This window comes from Nicotiana tabacum, chromosome 1 (assembly GCF_000715075.1).
Source record: "Nicotiana tabacum cultivar K326 chromosome 1, ASM71507v2, whole genome shotgun sequence".
Taxonomy (NCBI): Eukaryota; Viridiplantae; Streptophyta; class Magnoliopsida; order Solanales; family Solanaceae; genus Nicotiana; species Nicotiana tabacum.
Window position 1 is genome coordinate 113803321 of NC_134080.1, and position 24372 is coordinate 113827692.

The 24372-nt window shown below is 38.2% G+C and overlaps 1 long non-coding RNA gene across 2 annotated transcripts; it reads right to left on the bottom strand.

Moving 5' to 3' along the window:
- Positions 1–212: 212 nt before the first annotated feature.
- Positions 213–8096, bottom strand: LOC107787143 (uncharacterized). Of its 2 annotated transcripts, none has more exons than XR_001648319.2 (2): positions 7471–8096; positions 213–481 (listed from the first exon to the last, which is right to left on the bottom strand). It is a non-coding gene; the product is annotated as an uncharacterized LOC107787143 (long non-coding RNA). The 2 variants fall into 2 exon arrangements; XR_001648320.2 differs by having other exon boundaries at positions 213–602.
- Between the last annotated feature and the right edge of the window lie 16276 nt (positions 8097–24372).

Consider the following 24372-nt stretch of genomic DNA (forward strand, 5'->3'; position numbering starts at 1 on the left):
GCTTTTCATTTAACGAATAAAAGAAGAAATCAATTATGAATCTTAAGACATTTTCTAACAAATATGTTGAACATCCCAAATCTTTTTTTTTGGTTTAAAAGATAGACATATATTAATAATAAGTATTGCGTACAGAGGGAGGCTGCCTATATTGCAGCCTATTACATGCTAATGCATCAGTAGTGGGTGCCAAAGGATTTTACAAACCGATATGAGTACTACTAACCATTGCATTACTATTACAACACCTTTACAATATGAAAGTTATCAGAGTGAGGCATTGAGTGTTCCAAAACAGGTTCTTGCTGCACTCCTTTCTTGCTGAAAAACTGACCATGCAAAATCTGGGTTGTCATCCAAAACTCGCACTGTTGAGTAAATGTCAAAATTGAAGCCTGCCTTTGCTAGTTTATCTGCAACCCTATTCTATTCTCTGTACGCATGCAGTACTACAAGCTTACCTAACCTATCTAGGAAGTACCTGCAGTCAGTAGTCAAATTATCGAATGAGACACTGTTAGAATAGAGAAGTGTTATAAGGTCTTGAGAATCCACTTCCACCTCTAGTGGAACAAGGTTGTTGAGTAAGCTAACTGAAGTCCCTGCAACAAAGCATGTAATTCAGATGAAGTTGATGAATCTCTTGGGACTGCTGCTATAAATCCCAATATCCATTCAGCTTTTGAATTTCGTATTAGTCCTCCAATACCAGCTTTGTTTGTTGTATGTGCTCCATCAGTGTTTAGTTTATAGAAAAATTCTTTATGAGATTTCCATTTTAGATTTTGTTGTTTCTTTTTTAACACAAGTATGCTTCTTAGCTACTAGATATGTAAATTTAGCTGCTTGTTGAGTAGTTAATTTAGCAGAAGTTGTGGATGTAGTATGTTTGTCACAGTTATTATTACGTGCTAACCAAATATTCCATAAGCTTAGAGGCATGTATGTTGTTGGATTGATTTGGTAAGGAAAATGTAAATTCTTACAAGTTATGAGGTCGTGTACCCAATTACAAGAGTTTGTGTAGTGCAATTTATAATTAATGTAATCACGAATATCCAAATTCTGCCAAAATGTTTTAGCGTTTATGCAGTCAAAGAATAAATGCTTAATTGTTTCATCCTTTTGATAGCAGAATTGACAAGTAGCATCTTGAATTAAATTAATATGTTTAAGGTATTCTTTGGTAGGTAATCATTTTTTTTAAGAAGCCAAACAAACCCTTTGATTTTGGGCAGTACCGGAAGTGTCCATATCCAGTTATAATTTGTAGAACTATTAATAGATACATCATGTTTTGTTTCTAAGATATTATACATAGATTTAGTAGTGAACTTTCCCGTAGGAGTTAATCCCCAGAATATGCTGTCAGCCTTATTATTATACTTGGATATATTTTAACTTGAATTATTTGAGTAATATTAATGGGTAATTCAAAGGGCAAATTATTACAGTCTCATTCGTTATTATTAATTAAAGAGGAGATAGTAATATTCTGCTAGTTTAACGGTAAAGGGCCATGTATTTGTGATCTAATTGTTGTGTCAGGCCCAATTCAGGGGTCTTCCCAAAACTTAATATGAGTGCCATTACCTATATTCCATTTTATACCTAGCTGACATTGATGCCATTCATTAATAATATTAGACCAAATTTGTGAGTGAATATTATAAGGAGAAGCATTAAGATATTTGGTCAGAAGGATGTTAGCCCACATAGCTTGTGGCGTCTTAAATAACCTCCAGGCTAGACTTGCTAGTAAAGCATTATTCTTTTGATGTAATTTTTGAATCCCTAAGCCTCCTGCTTCCTCTGGTCTGGTAATTTCATTCCATCTAACAAGGTGTAATTTTTTTCCCTAAAGTAGTACCCCGCAAGAAATTCCATTGGTATTGATCCATTTTATTAAGAATATGTGCCGGAATGTGGATGTACCGCATGATATGATTTGGTAACTGGTTAAGAGTAGATTTTATTAAGGTGGCTCTTCCTGCTAACATAAGAAACCTAGATTTCCATACTGCTAGTTTATTTTATAAAATTATCAAGGAGGAACTGGAAATCTGCATTTTTGGGTCTTGCTTGGAACATGGGAAATCCCAAGTATTTACCAAAAGAGGTACCTTCTTTAATGTTAAAAAATTATCCAGAATATTTACCCAGAATATTTGAAAAAATTATTTAACACATCGATGATTGCATGACAGCTTTTGGCAGTAATATTAGAGAACAATATAATATCATTTGCGAAGAAGAGATGAGATAGAAGTGGACCTTTGTTAGACAGTCGAATTGGTTGCCAATTCAAATAATCTACTGATAGGGAAATGCTTCGTGAAAATAATTCCATGCACATAATAAATAAGTAGGGTGACAGTGGATCATCTTGACGAATACCTCTTGTAGGTGTAAAATATTGAGTTTTTGAACCGTTAATTAATATGGATATTGAGGTGGTTGTAACACACGACATGATTAAGAAAATCATATAGGGAGGTATATTAAAGTAAGACAATGCACGTCTTATAAAAGACCATTCCAACTTGTCGAACGTTTTTTCTAAATCAAGCTTTAATAACATTGAAGGGTATTTGCCTTTCATTTTAGCAAGATAATTTAATGATTCTTGTATTATTATAGCATTATCACAATCTCTTTTTCCTTGTTGGAAACTAGATTGTGTAGGTCCTATAATTTTACTAATGATTGGCTTGAGTCAATTATCTTAGTAATAATCTTATAAACGGTATTGCAAAGGCTAATAGGTCTAAATTGTTGAATTCTTGTAGAATGCTTTACCTTGGGGATAAGGCATATAAGAGTTTTGTTAAGTTCAGGAGGAATTATTTTTTAGCGGAAAATATCCTGACAAAACGAGCTAACTTTATCACCTACATCCGTCCAGTATTTTTGGTAGAAAAAATGGGTGTAACCCATCTGGTCCTGGTGCTTTGTATGCCTTGAAACTATTTAAAGCAATTAGAATCTTATTTTGATGAAGAGGTGTATCAAGACTAAGAATATCATTAGAAGATAACTCGCATTTGTATGTATTTCCTATCATTTTTTCAGAGATTAATTGATCAGATTGAAAAAGAGCATTGAAATAAGTATTAATTAAATCATGTATTTCATTAGTGGTAGTTACTTAGTTACCTACACTATCTTGTAAAGCATTAATTCTATTTCTACGACGCCTGTGGAGTGTGAAGAGATGATAGAACTTAGTATTCGCATCCCCTTCATTTAACCAATTTATACGTGATTTTAATTGCCAAAATTCCTCTTCTATATGAAGAATGTGGCTATATTCCAAAGACAATTGTGTTTCCAAATTTTGTAAGAAAATACTAGTGGAATAATGGATGGAGGATTGTAACCCTGCTAATCTAGCAAGAATTTTCCTTTTTTTGTTGGAAAATATTTCCAAAAGTATTTTGGTTCCATCGTGTGACCACTGTCTTAAAGTTATCAGTAGTAGCTAGTAAGGGCAAATTATTCGACCAAGTTATATGAACTAGTTGTTGAAATTGTGGGTGAGATGCCCACATCGTCTCAAACCTAAATATTCTATTTTGTATAGGTTGAGGAGGTTCTAAGTTAATTAATAAAGGGCAATGATCTGAATGGGTACGAGGCAAGTGAGTCACAGTTGTATTTGGATACAAGTTTAACCAATCATAATTAGCTAAAAAATGATCGAGCCTTTCTAATATCGTACGACCATTCCTTTGTTTATTAGTCCATGTAAAACGGCTACCTTGATAACCTAAATCAATAAGGCTACAGTAGTGCATGCAATTAGCAAATTTATCAGCCCTATTATTATTATTCATAGGGAGACCTCTTTCCTTAGATTCTAGTATTTCATTAAAGTCTCCCCCAATTAGCTAAGGCATAGCAGTATTATCATTCAAACTAATTAAATTTTTCCAAAGAATATCACGTAATTGGTAGTGTCGACTAGCATATATAGCAGACAATATTCAAGGAGGTTTTGTGGGACTAACCTGGACCATGCAGTGTATTTCCTGATCAGAGATTCTCATTTTTGTGACATTAATAAGATCAGCATTCCACAGCACCACTAAACCACCTATAAGACCATTTGCAGAAGCTTGTGCCATATTACCAAAATTAAAGTTCTCATGTAAGCTTGTATGATCTTGCATGTGGGTTTCAAGTAAGATGTAAGAGTAGGTCTATGATTATCTAGTAGAGACCTAAAGTGCCTCCTAAATTCTGGATTGTGAGAGCCCCTACAGTTCCAAACTAAGAAGTTCATGTAGGAATTAGGGTTTCTGGGCTAGGACATAGGAGCCTGAGTCATTGGATGGACAACTGAGGATGTCATCGGATCCAGGCTAGGAAGTTGAAGAAGTGTCGGAATGATCACCATAGAATATTTCCCAACCTCTGGATTGGTGGTTTGACGAAAATTGAGCAAGCATGTGACCATTTCCGGTGGACACTTTAGAATGAACTTTTTTTCGAACTGTTCTTTGAGGTTGTAAAATTGGATACCTTTTAACCACCAAAATTTTGTTCTTGTCTCCCTCATCTCCGCAAGAATTGCTATCAGTTCCTCTCTTGTATCTCTGTCTAGTTCTTGTAGAGATGGAGGAGGTGATTGGACTGGACTGTTTGGTAGGGTAAGACTCTCTAGAGGACTCAGTGGGCTTGAATATGGAGAGAGTGGATTGAATGAGTCCAGTTGCTGGAACCAAAGTGCATAAACCTGACCCATATGATAGGGTGGGTAAAAGGGTAATAGACTTACTGTTTGGTACCAAACTAGACTCATCTGTGCCATTTGATATGACCATGGCTGATGGGTGGAGCTTGAAGCCTGTTGTTCCATTGGGAGAGGAGTCTGAGTCGTATACCATTGATTTTGATTGTAAGCTTCCATTCCCATCCTCATTCCTTTTGTCACTATTTCTGTTAAATGAGTCGGATTTTGTATTAGCAATACCACCTCTTGATTGTTAAGTTGCAGAGTGAATATTAAAGCATACCCCTACAGCCCCATTTCCAACCAAGATTGGAGAGGAAGTTCTGTGGTCATTAGTTGAGATGTGTATATTAGAGGTGAGGAACTCTGAGGCAGTTAAGGACCTGCCATTGTGAGACAAGGAAGATGAAAAAACTGGTTGTTGGTTTGTATATTTGCCGTCAGAAACTTACTCTGGCTCATGCCTATGAAGGTTGGTCTCTGCATTGAGAATGGACTTAGGTAATTGTTGTGGTTCAGAAGTTAGAGTCGTATTAGGTTCGGGTGTTTGAATTGAGGGAGAGTAAATATTAGGAAGCAAAGGAGACAGATTAATGGGTTCTTCATGATGATGTTCACATGGGAACTCATCATGTTGTTTGCATGGGTTTTGAGGAAGTCTAGGATCAGAAGTAATTAGTTTTACTGTAGCATGCATGGTTGTTACTGCTTTGTTCTGAGTCGGATCCAACGTGTCTGAAATAGGAAGGGTTCCTTCTGATTTGTTTGAGTTTAATTGGGTTGAGGATGTAAGTAGTTGGTTACATGGCAAGTGTTGAATAAGTGTCATGTGGCCCCGGGAAGACGTGTGTTAATCAACTAAAGATGGAGATTGTGAGTCAGGTAATCTAGACTTAGGGTTATTAGGAAAAGAAATGGGCTATAAGGTCGGCAGCTTATCAGGCGTATGGGAGTGGGCTTTTGCAAGCTGCTTCGTTAATAAAGGCTCAGTATCTATATTTTTTGCTATTGGGCCTTTGTAAAAAAGATCAGATTGGAAATCTGAAGGCCCAGCATTTGAAAGCATTTGGAATTTGTTTTGAAATTCCATAATGGGTTCTTGCAGCTTACCTGACCTTGTTGAAGTGACCCGGCCCAATACAGGTGAAGTAGGGTTAGGGGCCTGACCTGGTAGTGGTTGTGTTGCTAGTGTGACCTCCATTGTAGTTACCTGCCCCTTGCCAAAGTTGAGTTGTTTGGGTGGTTGTATATTTTTCTTAGTAAATATCACTATTTTCCATTCATTTTCCTTAGAAGGGATGGTATTAGGAGCGCTATTAGTTTCTACCTGGTTGTTTTTTTGGTTTTGCTCATTTGATACACGAACAACTTCAGAGCAACTAGTAGTAGGATGCCCAAATCTTCCACAGTATGTACATAGAAGATTCAGCCCTTCATAGAGAAGAGACTGTTTGTGGTGCCCTATGTAAAGATGAGTTTTTAAGGGTTTTTCCAAAGGCACTTCAATCCATATACGAGCATACCTTCCCCGTGTAGTAGATGATATACATGTATCTATCTTTAGTAGTCGCCCTAATTTTGAACCAATCTTACTGAGTATTTCCAAGTCATAAAACTCTATAGGCAACTCATATAACAGAGTATTTCCATGGCGCATATAAACGTGACTTATCAGTTGATGAAATTGGTATAAAAGTATCATCATCAGTAGTGGTATGGAGCACTTCATCTGCTATATCTAGAGTGTTTAGGGAAGGTATTTGGTTGGTTGAAGATGGCAGAAGGTATTTCTCTGTTAGTAGAGTTTGTAGGAAAGTAGGTGGTTGTGTATGTATACTTGCATCGTCGATTTGCATAGATCCTATATCAGGTGGGTCTGAAATTTGATTACACTGTTGAAGTTGTTGTTGAGAATCAAACATGATGTGTGTAGGGTGTTAAGGAGATTGAACTAAAGAAAACTGTGTTTTGTAGTAGCAGCGGTAGCATGGTAGGTTTTCACATTATAGAGAGTAGGAATGCGTTTGTGATCTTAAGAAAAGTTTAGATGTTAACATCCCAAATCTTAAAGATAGCAACATGGATTCATGAGTTACTGAAAGATAACAATACATTAGTTTGAGACTTTGATCTATATATGTCAGTTTTGGCAAGCCATTTCAACTTAAGGCAACCAAATTCCATTACAAAACAACTCGATTCATACACTGCTGAAACCAAAGATGTCTTTCATTTACCAATTAGTTTCTATTTTTGTAATCGCTAAAATTTAGGACATCCAAAATCATTTAATCCGATTAAAATCCAGAAGGCAACTGGAATAAATCAGTTATTCTACACAAACAAACAAAGCATTTGGTATAAATATTCTGCACAAATAAAGCTTTTGGTATAAATATGCATTCAGGTACTTCACCACCACAAAACACAACTAGACAAAAGGAGCAATATTACTTTTAGTACAAATACTAAGACGAAAGCAGAATAGATTTAGGCCCACGAATTTATCACTTTTATGTGAGTAAAACTTAGTAGACAGATGTTGAGTTCATCAGCAAAATAACATCATACTCAAATATATTTAAATTATGCTACCGGAACCAAAGATAAATAAAGAGAGGGATTCAAAGCTAAATTTAACAATTGAGCCAACTGGTCTTACAGAACTGAGCAGAACTAACAAAGCAATTTTCATTTCATGATCCGATGTATAGCAACAGAGAAGATGAACATACCTAGAAGCAAAATTCAAGAGGTGAAACTTGACGAATTAGTACCCATAGATGAAAAAATGAAGCTCCAGCCAACAAACAACAACGAGCTCGAAATCAAACAGTTCCAACAACTCTCAGCTTCGAAGTAATCTTTACGGCTTCATCAAGCTCTAAAATTCCCAGAAAAATGTGGAGAATAAAAATAAAAATTCAAGGCTGAAAATCAGCTTCGTCACCTTCGAATTTCAGCGCTAGATTCTCTAATTTCCACTTGTTACCAAAGGCTTCAACGTGTGTGTGTTGATGAAATCAGAGAAAAATGGGAGGGAAAGAGTGTGTTCTCTGTATGTGAATGAGCAATGAAGGAGAAGAAGGGAGGAACGGCGCTTCTTTTAAAGAAGAGCCTCTGATTTTTTCATCTCCTTAGGTGTAATGTGTGAGGGATCAGATCTGATTGTTCTCGAGAGGAGGGGGAGCGCCGTTGTTCCTTCAAAAATTGGGGAGGGTCTGGTTGTGAGTGGTTTGTTAGGTTAGAAAATGAGGAAGAACAAGAAGGGTGCCCGTTTTTGTGTCGTTCCAGAGTGAGAGCAGAGAGCAGTCCTCCATTTTTTTTGGGTAAACGGCGATGGGTCTAAAAGGGGTAAGGGATCTGATTGTTTAGGTCTAGGAGCTAGGTTTTAATTAAAGAGAATGGGGTTTGGGTCGGGTCAGATCAGGCGGGTTTGGGGCTGTTTTGGAGGGAATTTGGGTCTTAACTAATTGGGCCATTGTAGTTATTGGCCCAATTTTAAAAGAAACAAGACCAAAAATGTATTCTTCCTATTTTTCTTTTCTTTGTTTTTTTTTCTTTAATTAATTAAAATCCTAAATCAATCTATTTTTGTAAAAAAATAAAATTCTTTATCTATTTTAACATTAAAACAACTAATTAACTTAAAACTAAAAAAAATGCTAATTTTAATGGCTAAAATCTAAATATGTACAAATAACTATTTTGTGGTTTTTTGCTTAATAAAATTAATTCCTACATGCGAATTGAACCTAAGATGGCATGAAATTAAAACGTGACAATTTTTTTGATTTTTCTATGATTTTAAAATATTAAAAATGTATGAAATGCAACTAAATAAAGAAAAACTTCTAGAAAATCAATTAAAATTATTTTGGTCTATTTTTAGGAGTTGTTTTCATGTAGAGCAAAAATTAGGTGCTCACAGTAGCAGTCGAGGCATTAGCTGCAGCAGATGCATTAGGTGATGATGATGTATTAGGTGCAGAACATTCAAACCAGCTGGCTAGTGAATGATAAGCAGCAAATGTATTAGGTTCTGAGTGAGTTGCATTCCAAGATCCTCCTTTTTCCCTACCTCTATTAACTGATGTTGTTACATTCCTAGATCCTCATCTTCCCCTACCTCTACTAGCTGCAGCAGATGTTGCATTAGATCATCCTCTTCCCCTGCCTCTTCCCCTTCCTATACTAGCTGATGCAATAGGTGTAGTTGATGTAGTAGCAGCAGTAGATGTTACAGAACTTGAAAATTCAGCAACAATAGAAACATTATGCGCAGTAGATGTTGATTTTCTAGGTCTTTCTCTCCCTCTTTTTGCAGCAGGTTCATCTTCTACATTTCTTGGTTTCTAACAAATAATAAACAATAAGATATAGTGTTTGAATTTAAATGAAACAGGATACACTTAGTTATACTATATTACCTTTGGTTTGCCTCTATTTCTTCTTGAACCTGATGCTTCTGCAGCAGTAGAAGTTACATTTGATGGTGCAGCAGCAGTTCCTGAACCTGATGAATCTGTAGCACTCTTATTACACCCCCTCTTGTTGTGACCAACAACCTTGCAGATGCTACACCTCATGACAAGTCCAGTTTTAGGCAGCTTTCCACATTTATTGATTTCAGTTGCCTCTTTTCTCCTAACCTTCTTGGGCCTGCCAGACATACTTTTCACCATTGGTGGTGCAACAGGAGGGTTAGTAGATGCAGGTCACATTTCCATATTATTGAGTGGTTGAAGGAAGTGAGAAATGTCATCAAATATGTCTCCTTCATGTGGCAATTATCAACATAGCCAGTTGGTTCATACCCTTTATAGTGCAGCTATGACATGTGGACATGGTATCCCCTTTAACATCCAAGCCCTACAACTACAAGTATTATTTCGTAGGCAAACAGTATGTTGATTTGTTCCCTCCTTAACCTGATATCTTGTATCTCGATTAAAAAAATTGTACACCTCATTAACTTTTCAATATTTTCCTCTAAGACCTTTGACTTTTCAATATTTAAAGTACTCGCAACAAAATTCCATGTTTGCATCGCACTTGAACATTGAGCATTGGATCTTCATCGTCCATGCAAAGTCTATTCAAGTTGGTATTTGTCATTTCATAACCCTAATTCCTAATATATAAAAATTGGGGAAGAAATTTCAAACCCTAACATAAAGATTATGAAATCGAATTGACTAAAGATTAGTAATTTATACTCTATTGATTGAAACTTACCTCAATTTCAGCAGCAGCAGCAAAATTTCTTCAACAATGATAAATAGCCGTTAAGTTTAGAAAGAGGGATAAGATAATGGGTTCAATTAAAATAGCTGAGTTTAACGTTTGGGACCCTTTCTTATGGCTTATTTGGCATTACACGTGGCGATTGAATAGCAGACGGGCCTTTCAAAATTATGCCTCACGCGCTTGGAAGAGGTGTAATCAAGGTCGGGTTTAATTGAGCATATAATGTTAAATCAATTATGGTAAAAATAAGTTCAGGGGTAATAGGACCCCAAAAAAAAAGGTATATAGTTGGTAAATGGGTTATGAGATGGGATGGATTTTATGCATTATCCCATTCTTCTTTTTTGTTAATTTAAGCGACAATGTATTAAGCCTAATTACTTGAAAAATACAACACTTTTCTTACCTTTGTTCACTGCAAAACACAATAGACAAAGACAGGTAAACCTCAGAGGTTGATCTTCCTTTATCACACATGAAGGTGTCAGAGGTCAATACTGTCATTAGATGTCCAATACAATGAGTGACGCCACTGAGTACGATTAGCAGTTTGCCGTTGCCCTTCTTTGTAAATAGAAACAAAACCAATGAGATACAAATTGTGGCAATTTATGCCTTTTCTAATTGAAATGATTACCCACCTTTTTCACTTTCTACCTTTCACTTGCCAGCTTTATTTGTTTTTGAGGACCCATTCCTTTTCTTTCTAGGTGAAGAATCTGGTTTTGTGTTTTAATATGATAAAGGGGTATTCAATAAGTTTCCAAAGCATATAAAGATTTGTATATGATTCAAAATGTTAAGATATATCAACTAAACTTCTGTACCTGCTATTGAACTTATTTATGATTAGCTAAAAGGAAATGAAAATCTTTTTCCCGCCTTGTAGACAAAATACGGAAAACAAATTGTGACATCAAGAAAAATGCTAGATCAAAATGAAAAAAAGGTCGCTCAGAAACTACATTTTGATTAAATGAATTATCATTTAATTATTTTGATACTTATTTAAATTTACCATTCTTTTTAAATAAAATAATAAAAAAGATATGTCACGTTAATTGAGACGAAGAGAGTATCTTATGATGGTGTTTGCAACTAATTTTCAACATATGAAAAATAAACTTCAATCACAAAATAAGAGAAATATTTTTACTAATCAATTATGAGTACAATTCTGTTTCTCCCTTGATTTTTCTCTCCTTATTATTTCCGTGATTCGAGGGTTGAAGCCACATATTTCTTGAATGTAGGATGATGTAGACCTCCTGGGGATGTATTTGATCCCCAGCTTCTTGAACTATTTGATTGTCATGAAGTATCCGGCCATATTTTGATCTCTTTTTGAATATCCCAAGAGTTTATGGGATTTGAGACACCTCTTCAAGAAAATATGTATCCCTTTATATAGGTGTGAGTTAGAGTTTAGGGTAGAGTAACCTTCAAGAAACCCTAATAGACTCCTAGGATTTCAAGAATCCTGTAGTATCTTTACTTTAGGATTTGACTTGATCCCTTAAAATTTCGATGTCTATAAATGCCTCTTACTTCAAGATTTGTCGGGGTATAGGCTTGCCGAAACTTTAAGACGAGACTTGAAGTACTCTACCATTGCAACAAATGGTTTTGAAACTTGGAGTTTTCGATTTACATGGAAGAGATGAAGGGCAGAACAGGCCGCACTGGGCGTACCAATTTGTTTGCAACTAATTTTCAACATATGAAAAATAAACTGCAATCATAAAATAAGAGTAAAATATTTTTACTAATCAATTATGAGAAAAAATCTGTTTCTCCCTTGATTCTTATCTCCTAATTATCTCCGTGATTCGAGGGTTGAAGCCGCGTATTTCTCGAATGTAGAATGATGCAAACCTCCTGGGGATGTATTTGATCTCCAGCTTCTCGAACTATTTGATTGTCAAGAAGTATCCGGCCATATTTTGATCTCTTTGTGAATATCCCAAGAGTTTATGGGATTTTGAGGCACCTCTTCAAGGGAATATGTATCCCTTTATATAGGTGTGAGTTAGGGTTAAGGATAGAGTAACCTCCAAGAATCCCTAATAGACTCCTAGGATTTCAAGAATCTTGTAGTATCTTTACTTTAGGATTTGGCTTGATCCTTTAAAATTTTGATGTCTACAAATGCCTCCTACTTCAAGGTTTGTCGGGGTGTAGGCTTGTCGAAACTTTAAGACTAGACTTAAAGTACTCTACCATTGCAACAAATGGTTTTGAAACTTGGAGTTTTCGATTCACAAGAGGAAGAGATGAAGGGCAGAACTAGTCCCACTGGGCGTGCCAATTTGTTTGCAACTAATTTTCAACATATGAAAAATAATCTGCAATCACAAAATAAGAGAACAATATTTTTACTAATCAATTATGAGTACAATTCTGTTTCTCCCTTGATTCTTCTCTCCTAATTATCTCCGTGATTCGAGGGCTGAAACCGCGTATTTTCTTGAATGTAGGATGATGCAGACCTACTGGGGATGTATTTGATCTCCAGCTTCTTGAACAATTTGATTATCAAGAAGTATCCATCCATATTTTGATCTCTTTGTGAATATCCTAAGAGTTTATGAGATTTTGAGACACCTTTTGTCACGACCCGGATTTCCCACCCTCGGAAGTCGTGATGGTGCCTACTCGTAGAAGCTAGGCAAGCCACAAAATATAGAAATTCTAACTCTTTCATTTTAATCCTTTTTACGATTTTGAATTAATAGGTAATCAATATTTAAAGATTAACGATAAACAGAACAAGCGGAAAACTTAAACAGCTAAAAATAACCAAGCCAGTACTACAATGTCAATATACTCCTCTACCCGAAATCTGGTGTCACAATATTTACGAACTATCTAAGAGTACTACATATAAATGTCTGAAAGAAATACAAGCTGTCTCGAAATCTAGTGAAAACAGAGTACAAAATAAAGTAGAAGAGAACGTCGGGCCTGCGGACGCCTACAGGACTACCTCGGGATCTTTGGCTGGACTGAAGTCAGGCTCCCCAAGTGCTACTATCCAAAAGTCGCTCCAGAATCTGCACATAGTGCAGAGTGTAGCATCAGCACAACCGACCCCATGTGCAGGTAAGTGTCTCGCCTAACTCAGCGAGGTAGTGACGAGGCTAGGACCAGATTCTAGATAACCTATCCAGTCATATAATATACGGCAGAAAATAAACAGGAATAAACAATTAACATGGGAGGGGGTACATGCTACGTGGGAACTATCAAATCTAGCAGAAACTTAAGAGAACTATGAGAGAACAACTCAAGATCTACAACAAAACATTAATAACACTGTTGCGGCGCGCAACCCTATCCCTATCATTTAACACTGTTGCGGCGTGCAACCCGATCCATTTATATCACTGTTGCGGCGTGCAACCAGATCTAATATAACACTGTTGCGGCGTGCAACTCGATCCAATATAACATTGTTGCAACATGCAACCCGATCCAATATAACATTGTTGCGGCGTGCAACCCGATCCAATATAATATTATTGTTGTGTGCAACCCGATCCAATATAACATTTATATACCTTTAACAACAACCATACCAAGAGTCCCGACAAGGGATCAACAATAAATTACACTATCCCGGCAAGGGATTCGACAATAAAAATAAATACATCCCGGCAAGAGAGAAACGGCTATAACCAATCTTAACCCAACTTCTACTCATCTCAGCTAACATCGATACTCAGTCATAAGTAATTTCCACGAAAACAAACTTAATCCTTGCTCAATATCGAGAATCATCAATTAAAGCATCCGTAATATCATTTAAGAACACAACAAAATTGCAATTTAAGACTCACGATCATGCTCGACACCAACGTATAGATACTCGTCACCATGCATATACGTCGTACTCAGCAACAAGAAAATAGCAAATAGGACACAACTCCTAATCCCTCAAGCTAAGGTTATACCGAACACTTATCTCAAACTTCCACGGCCAACTCAAGCCTCAAACACCGACTTTCCTTTCGAATTCGTCTCCAAATCAATTGTATCTAGATATAATCGACTTAATAACATCAATAAACGCTAAACAATCCAATTCCAATGCTTAATTATAGCTTTCTAATTATTCTTCCCAAAAAGTCAAAAATTGACCCCAAGCCCGCTTGGTCAAAACACGAGGTTCGGACCAAAACATGATCACCCATTCACCCACGTGCCCGAGTATATAATTTGTTTTGAAATCCGACCTCAAAACAAGGTCAAATTCCCAAATAATCAAAAATTCCTAACTCTACCCAAATCCCTAATTTTCTACCCTTAATCTCATGTTTTAGGCCTAGAAATCTAGTGGGTGTTGATAAAAATGGAAGGAAACGAGCTTAGGATTACATACCTATGAAGTTATGGTGAAGTTCCTCTTCAAAAATCGCCCAAGAGGTATGGAGAAGATGAAGTTTATAAAAAATGGTGGAAATCCCGTAATGCTTTCTGTTTTTGAAACTTAAAATAACTGGGTGTGCCTTCGCATTCGCGACACGCGATGAGTCAGGCTTGAGAGACCTTCGCGTTCGCGTAAGTGGGCTCGCGATCGCGAAGCACTAACTCCTCGAGCCCTCGCGTTCGCGTCCAGGTAGTCGCGTTCGTGTAGGTAAAATACCCCTCCCCCTTCCCAGGCTCATAAGCCTTCGCGTCCACGTTATTAGGCCCGTGTTTGCGAAGGGAAGACCCCCCAAAGCTTCGCGTTCGCGACCAGGGTTACGCGTTCGCGTAGAAGAAATTTTCCTTGAGCATGAATAAAACATCGCGTTCGCGAGGGTCCTCCCCCGAACGCGAAGAAGAAAATATCAGCACACCAGAACTGAAAAACCTGCAACTTTTTTTAGTTCTAAAAACCTTCCGAAACACATCCGAAACTTACCCGAGCCTCGGGGCTCCAAACCAAACATACATACTAACTCAAAAACATCATATGAACTTATCCGTGTGATCAAATCGCCAAAATAAACCCTTAAACAACGAATTAAACCTCAAAACAATGAAATATTTCAAAACTTCTTAAAACATCAACTTTTGCATTTAGGGTCCGAATCACGTCAAACGGATTCCGTTTGTTACCAAATTTCACAGAATTATCTTAAATCATATATAAGACCTGTATCGGGCACCGAAACCAAAATACGGGCCCAATACCAACATGTTCTAATCAAAATTCATTTCCAAATCCTTTAAACAATTTCAGAAAATAATTTTCTTTAAAAATTCATTTCTCGGGCTTGGGACCTCGGAATTCGATTCCGGGCACACATCCAAGTCCCATATTTTCTTACGGACCCTCCGGGACCGTCAAATCATGGGTCTGGGTCCGTTTACCTAAAACGTTGATCGAAGTCAAATTAATTCATTTTATAGTCAAAAATTATTATTTTTCAGAGATTTTCACATATAAGCTTTCCGGCTACGTGCCCGAACTGTGCACGCAAATCAAGGTGATGCTTAAAGAGGTTTTTAAAGCCTCGGAATGCAGAATTCTTTTTAGAAAACAAGTGATGGCCTCTTGGGTCATTACATTCTCCACCTCTAAAACAACCGTTCGTCCTCGAACGGACAGAAGAAGGAAGTACCTGAGTCGAGGAAAAGATGGGATAACGGCTCCGCATATCAGACTCGGACTCCCAGGTCGATGCCTTAGGAGGCTGACCTCTCCACTGAACATGAACAGAGGGTAAACTCTTCGATCTCAACTGACAAACCTGCCAGTCTAGGATAGCTACCGGCTCCTCCTCATAAGACAAGTCCTTGTCCAACTGGACATTGCTGAAATCTAACACGTGGGAGGGATCGCCGTGATACTTTCGAAGCATGGACACATGAAACACTAGATGCACGACTGATAAGCTCGGCGATAATGCAAGTCTATAAACCACCTCTCCCACTCGATCAAGAATCTCAAATGGACCAATGAACCTAAGGCTAAGCTTGCTCTTCTTCCCAAACCTCATCACGCCCTTCATAGGCAACACTCGAAGCAATACCTGCTCACCGACCATGAAAGCCAAATTTCGAACCTTGCGGTCGGCATAACTCTTTTGCTTTGACTGAGCTGTACGAAGCCTATCCTGAATAATCATGACTTTGTCCAAGGCCTCCTGAACCAGATCCGTACCCAACAACCGAGCCTCCCCCGACTCAAACCGTCCAATCGGAGACCAACACTGCCTACCATATAAAGCCTCATAAGGATCCATATGGATACTCGACTAGTAGCTGTTATTGTAGGCAAACTCTACTGAAGGCAAAAACTGATCCCACGAGCCTTCAAAGTCAATGACACAAGCTCGAAGCATATCCTCCAAAATCTGAATAGTCCCCTCGGACTGCCCGTCTGTCTGAGGATGAAACGTTGTGCTCAACTCAACCTGTGTGCCCAACTCTCGCTGAACTGCCTTCTAGAAACGTGAGGTAAACTGCATACCTCGGTCCAAAATGATAGACACGGGCACACCATGAAGGCGAACAATCTCCCGGATATAGATCTCAGCTAACCTCTCAGATGAATAAGAGACTACCACAGGAATGAAATACGCTAACTTGGTCAGTCTATCAATATAGTGATCCGCCCCCACTTCCACTCGGGAAACTCAATCCTCTGAAATGAACCACCGGGCCTCTGATGCTCGTACTTAACCTGTTGACAATTCAAACATCGAGCCACATATGCAACGATATCCTTCTTTATTCTCCGCCACCAATAATGCTACCGCAAATCCTGATACGTTTTCGCGGCGCCCGGATGAATAGAGTACCGGGAACTATAGGCCTCCTCTAAAATCAACTCTCGAAGCCCATCCATATCAGGCACACAAACTCGACCCTGCAATCTCAAAACCCCATCATCACCTAAGGTAACCTGCTTGGCACCTCCGTGCTGCACCATGTCTCTAAGGACACACAAATGGGGATCATCATATTATCGATCACGGATATGCTCCAATAATGAAGAACGAGCGACTGTGCAAGCTAACACACGGCTGGGCTCAGAAACATCCAACCTCACAAACTGATTGGCCAAAGCCTGAACATCTAAAGCAAGCGGTCTCTCACCGATCAGAATATAAGCAAGACTGCCCATACTGGCTGATTTCCTACTCAAAGCATCGGCCACCCCATTGGCCTTTCCCGGATGATATAGGATGGTGATATCATAATCCTTCAACAACTCCAACCACCTCATTTGCCTCAAATTCAACTCCTTTTGCTTGAATAAATACTGAAGACTTTTGTGATCCGTGAACACCTCACATGCCACGCCATACATATAATGCCTCAAAATCTTCAACGTGTGAACAATGGCTGCCAACTCCAAATCATGAACCGAATAGTTCTTCTCATGAATCTTCAACTACCACAAAATATAGGCAATGACCTTGCTATCCTGCATCAATACTGCACCAAGCCCAATACGAGATGCATCACAATAAACTGTATAAGGCCCTGAACCTGTGGGCAAAACCAACACAGATGCCATAGTCAGAGCTGTCTTGAGCTTCTGAAAGCTCGCCTCACACTCGTCCGACCATCTGAACTGGGCACCCTTCTGGGTCAACCTAGTCATCGGGGCTGTGATAGATGAAAATCCCTCCACGAACCGACGATAGTAACCTGCCAATCCCAAGAAACTCTGAATCTCTGTAGTTGATGCTGGTCTAGGGCAGTTCTTGACTGCCTCAATCTTCTTCGAATCAACCTGAATACCCTCTGCCGATACAACATGACCCAGGAATGCAATTGAACTCAACCAGAATTCACACTTTGAGAACTTAGCATATAACTGACTATCCCTCAAGGTCTAAAGAACCACTCTAAGATGCTGCTTATGCTCCTCCCGGCTGTGGGAATATATCAAAATATCATCAATGAAGACTATCACGAACGAATCTAAGTAAGGCCTGAACACTCGGTTCATTAAATCCATAAAAGCTGCTGGGGCATTTGTCAACCCAAATGACGACATAACCAAGAACTCATAATGCCCGTACCGAATGCGGAAAGCTATCTTAGGGACATCGGATGCCCTAATCCTCAACTGATGGTAGCCAGATCTCAAGTCAATCTTCGAAAATACCTTGGCACCCCGAAGCTGATCAAACAAATCATCAATCCTCGGCAATGGATACTTATTCTTGATTGTAACTTTGTTCAACTGCCGGTAATCAATGCACATTCTCATCGACCCATCCTTCTTCTTAACAAACAACACTGAAGCACCCCAAGGCGAAACACTCGGCCTAATGAAACCCTTCTCAAGCAAGTCTTGCAACTGCTCCTTCAACTCTTTCAACTCAGGCGGGGTCATACGATACGGTGTGATAGAAATAGGCTGAGTGCCTGGAGCCAAATCAATGCAAAAATCAATATCCCTATCGGTTGGCATACACGGCAGGTCTGAAGGGAATACCTCAGGAAACTCACGAACAACGGGCATAGAATCAATAGAAGAAACCTCAGCACTAAAATCACGAACATATGCCAAATAGGCCAAACACCGCTTCTCGACCATACGCCGAGCCTTCACATAAGAGATATCACAATGGGTAGAATGACCAGGAGTCCCTCTCCACTCTAAACGGGGTAAACCCGGCATGAGAGACGGCTAGTGCTACAAGAAGCAAGCCTGCCCGGGTGACACTCTCCATAAGGCCCACTAGACGGACCAGAGCATCCTGAAGAACTGGGGTAGCAATAAACCCCTCTAGGACCTGAGATGGGCCCATCGAACTGCTGGGGCCGGAACCTCACCATCAAAATCAACATGAGGCTCCGCCGCTGGTGCTGCTGCTCTAGGCTGAGCTCTGCCCCTGCCTCGGCCTCTAGCACGATCTCGGCCTCGCCCTCTGCCTCTTGTGGAAGCTGCTGCTGGGGGCTCGGGCTGCTGATCGGTGGATGAGGAAGCGCATGTTCTCGCCATCAGTGAAAGAATAGAGTAGAAATTCAATTAGCATTGAGAAATCAAACACGACAAGAAAGAACAAATGTGAAGTTTTTCCTAACTTTGTAGCCTTTGGGGGATAAATACAAACGTCTCCGTACCGATCTCTCAGACTCCACTAAGCTTGTCCATGAATTGTGAGACCTGTGTAACCTAGAGCTCTGATATCAACTTGTCACGACCCGGATTTCCCACCCTCGGGAGTCGTGATGGCGCCTACTCGTAGAAGCTAGGCAAGCCGCGAAATATAGAAATTCTAACTCTTTTATTTTAATCCTTTTTACAATTTTGAATTAATAGGTAATCAACATTTAAAGATTAACGATAAACAGAACAAGCGGAAGACTTAAACAACTAAATATAACCAAGCCAGTACTACAATGTCAATATACTCCTCTATCCGGAATCTGGTGTCACAATATTCACGGACTGTCTAAGAGTACTACATACAAATGTCTGAAAGAAATACAAGCTGTCTCGAAATCTAGTGAAAACAGAGTACAAAATAAAGTAGAAGAGAATGTCGGGCCTGCGGACGCTTGCAGGACTACCTCGGGATCTCTGACTGGACTAAAGGCAGGCTTCCCAAGTGCTACTGTCCAAAAGCCACTCCGGAATCTGTACATAGTGCAGAGTGTAGCATCAGCACAACCGACCCCATGTGTTGGTATGTACCTGGCCTAACCCCGGCGAGGTAGTGACGAGCTATGGTAAAGTTCCTCTTCAAAAATCGCCCAAGAGGTGTGGAGAAGACGAAGTTCATGAAAAATAGTGGAAATCCCGTAATGCATTCTGTTTTTGAAACATAAAATAACTGTGCGAATATGGTCTTCCCATTCGCGACAGGCTCATCGTGTTCGCGATGAGTCAGGCCTAAGAGACCTTCGCGTTCGCGTAAGTGGGCTCGCGATCTCGAAGCACTAACTCCTCGAGCCCTCGCGTTCGCGTAGGTATAATACCCCCCCCCCTGCCCAGGCTCATAAAGCTTCGCGTTCGCGTTACTAGGCCCGCGTTCGTGAAGGGAAGACCCCCCAAAGCTTCGCGTTCGCGACCTGGGTTATGCGTTCGCGTAGAAGGAATTTTCCTTCAGCATGAATAACACATCGCGTTCGCGAGGGTCCTCCCGCGAACGCGAAGAAGAGAATATCAACAAATCCTTTAAACAATTTCAGAAAATAATTTTCTTTAAAAATTCATTTCTCAGGCTTGGGACCTCGGAATTCGATTCCGCACACGCCCAAGTCCCATATTTTCCTACGGACCCTCCGGGATCGTCAAATCATGGGTCCGAGTCCGTTTACCCAAAATGTTGACCGAAGTCAAATTAATTCATTTTATAGTCAAAATTTATCATTTTTCACAGATTTTCACATATAAGCTTTCTGGCTACGCGCCCAAACTATGCACGCAAATCGAGGTGATGCTAAAAGATGTTTTTAAAGCCTCAGAAGCAAAATTCATTTAAAAAAATAAGTGATGACCTCTTGGGTCATCACACCTTTTCAAAGGAATATGTATCCCTTTATATATGTGTGAGTTAGGGTTAAGGATAGAGTAACCTGCAAGAAACCCTAATAGACTCATAGGATTTCAAGAATCCTGTAGTATCTTTACTTTAGGATTTGGCTTGATCCCTTAAAATTTCGATGTCCTCAAATGCCTCCTACTTCAAGGTTTATCAGGGTGTAGGCTTGCCGAAACTTTAAGACGAGACTTGAAGTACTCTACCATTGCAATAAATGGTTTTGAAACTTGGAGTTTTCGATTTACAGGAAGAAGATGAAGGGCAGAACTAGTCCCACTGGCGTGCCAATTTGTTTGCAACTAATTTTCAACATATGAAAAATAAACTTCAATCACAAAATAAGAGAAAAATATTTTTACTAATCAATTATGAGTACAATTCTGTTTCTTCCTTGATTCCTCTCTCCTGATTATTTCCGTGATTCGAGGGCTGAAGCCGCATATTTCTTGAATGTAGGATGATGCAGACCTCCTGGGGATGTATTTGATCTCCAGCTTCTTGAACTATTTAATTGTCAAGAAGTATCCAGCCATATTTTGATCTCTTTGTGAATATCCCAAAAAATTATGGGATTTTGAAACACCTCTTCAAGGGAATAAATATCCCTTTATATCGGTGTGAGTTAAGGTTTAGGGTAGAGTAACCTCCAAGAAATCTTGATAGACTCCTAGGATTTCAAGAGTCCTGTAGTATTTTTAATTTAGAATTTGGCTTGATCCCTTAAAATTTTGATGTATACCGACAACCCTTTTAATATTTGATTGACAGCATCTAAAATTGATCTGTCACTAAGGCAAATGGAAAAAGGGAGTGGAGAATTGCATGAATATGGAGTAGAATAACTCTTATGTATAGGTTTTCCTTTAAACTAAGGATCAGAGTATGGCGTAGCCACTAGTGTCGAGGGTTCTGCTTTGCCCGAATTTCTAAGTAAAACAAAAAAACTTTTCTATCTTTAGTCCCTTTCGCTCATGCCTAATTTTTTGCTAAACTTTCTTTGTTTTGGACCAAATGTGAGAAAACTTCTTCAGGAAGTGTTTCTACCATTTCCAGAAATTGAAACTTTTATTTCTACGGACACTTGACCCAAAAAATTCATCAAGTCGCTCAAAATTAATTTTGGCACTTTTTTTCTCAAGTGCTTTTAAGTATAAGTATAAGCATTATTTGAGAAATAGAAAAAGTTAGCTTCTCTTCAAAAATGTTTTTTTTTTAAAAGTATTTTTTGAAAAAAAATACATTGAAAACCACTTTTCAAGAGCTTGGTAAATACTAATTATTGTTTAAGAGTATTTTTAAATTAATTAGTCAAACACAAACTGTTTTCACCAAAAATATTTTTTTGAAAAACACATTTAAAAAAAGTAATTTTTAAAATAAGCTGATTTTAGAAGCACAACCAAATAGGCTAGTAGATTCATGACACTGTATTTCGAGTTGTTGATTTAGTACCGTTTTTGTTGAGGAACCCTACTCTAATTTATAGCCTATTTAGCCAAGCTTCTAAAATCAGCTATTTTTTTCCTTTCTTTTAAATGGTTGATTGCATTATGAAATGGTTAATAGAGCCCGTTAAAGATCTGAAAGCTTTATGTAAAAGTGGTGTGCAGAGTCCTCTGCACAATCTGTTGATTCTGATTCCAAATTGCCTATACCTAAAGCAAACAAGAACCAATTATTTAATGCTAAAATGACCGTTGATCCTTTTAACTCTGTTACACACTTAAGATCCATTCTGTAGTCAAAATAGTATCTCTAGGGAGGTATGGATATATTCACAGTCGTGGGATTTTTGGAAATAAGAATTATGCATACCTTTGGTTTATATATATATATATATATATATAAACCTAAGATACTAACAATTTTCACGATTTTAGCTTGATTTGCATAAAAAATTTTAACATTGAAAATTCATTGTGCTTTTTGTTAAATACCCTGTCACTATATGCATTTATATACCCTGGCTCCTGTTGCTTTTTTGAGCCGAGGGTCTCTTGGAAACAGCCTCTCTACCCATCGGGGTAGGGGTAAGGTCTGCGTACATATTACCCTTCCCAGACCCCACTTGTGAGATTATACTGGGCCGTTATTGTTGTTGTTGTTGTTGTTGTATATGCATTTATAATTTAAGCATTACATAGCACATTTGACATTATTAATTTATTATTACATCAACATCTTACACATGAAATTATTAGCTTGTTTGGCCAAGTTTTTTTTGGCCAAAAGCACTTTTGACCAAAAATTAAGGTGTTTGGCCAAGCTTTTGGAAAGAAAAAAAACGCTTTTAAGGAGAAACAGAAGCAGTTTTTGAGAAGTAAAAAAAAAGTAGTTTCTCTCCAAAAGCACTTTTTTGAGAAGCACTTTTGAGAAAAACACACTTAGAAGCAGATTTCAAAAGTTTGGCCAACACTAATTACTGCTCAAACGTGCTTTTTTAATTAATTAGCCAAACACAAACTACTTCTCACCAAAAGCACTTTTTTTAAAAGTACTTTTGAGAAAAGCACTTCTCAAAAATAAGTTGATTTTAGAAGCTTGGCCACACTGGCTATATGTCAGAAGGACCTATTTATCACTAGTTATTTTTTAAAACTAAACATTTGGTGCAATTTATTTTCCTGCTGTCTTGTTATACATATTACTAAAAGATAAGAAGGGCACAATTTCATCTTTTATTTTGATTGATTAGAATTTCAACATAAAATGAAGAGTAAACTCCGTTTAACCCCATTAACTTTTGATTTAGGAAAATAACACCACTTCACTTAGATAATCCCTTCACCTCAAAGTCAAAGGCCGCATGAAATGTCATTGTTAAGGTCATAAATAACCCTAAATTAGTATGAATTATAAATAGAGTATTCATTTTCAATAAGTGAAATTAAGTGCTCGTAGTAATTTTTTTTTAATAGAAATTACATTATCACATCTCTCTTTTTTCTTCTTTGGCTTTTTTTTTTTTCGATTTTCAAAGCCTCATTTTGCTTCATGAGATTTTTTTCATGTAGAGTTTCAAATTTTAAGTATGTCCATTCGTTTGTTATTTGTGTTATTGTTCGTTTTCAAATTTTACTTTACCTAGTCAATTTTGTGTAAAGCATTTTTTATATTTTCATGTCATTTCGTATACATTCAAAAGGATTGATTGTAAATATCTCATGGATGGTTATTTTAAAAATAAAAAGAAACAATCCTGAATGTTACTAATACAATTTATAGGTGATATGATATTTCACTAATTTCAGAACCATCTAAAAATATTGATTTAATGAAATTTTATTATTTCATGCAAAAGATGAATAAATCGTTTTTATTTAGAATTTTATACTTAGATGAAAATTTCTCATATCTATATAATATTATTAGGGTCGTTCTACTACGGAACCTCATTAGGAGGTTGGTGGAACTATACAGGGATAGGAAGAGGGATTTGCATATGGTGTTTATTGACCTAGAGAAGGTATATGACAAGGTCCCTAGGGACGTCCTTTGGAGGTGCCTGGAGGTGAAAGGTGTGTCGGTGGCTTACATGAGGACGATAAATGATATGTATGATGGAGCTATGACTCGGGTTAGGACTGTGGGAGGTGACTCAGAGCCTTTTTCGGTTGTTATGAGGTTACATCAAGGATCTGTGCTCAGCCCGTTCTTATTTGCTCTGGCGATGGAAGCACTGACACACCGTATCCAAGGAGAGGTGTCATGGTGTATGTTGTTCGCCGGTGATATAGTTCTGATTGATGAGACGCCAGGCGGCATTAATGGGAGATTGGAGGTATGGAGGCAGGCCCTGGAGTCTAAAGGTTTCAAGTTGAGTAGGACTAATATGAAATATGTGGAATGTAAGTTCAGTGACGTGACGGGGGAAGCGGATTTGGAAGT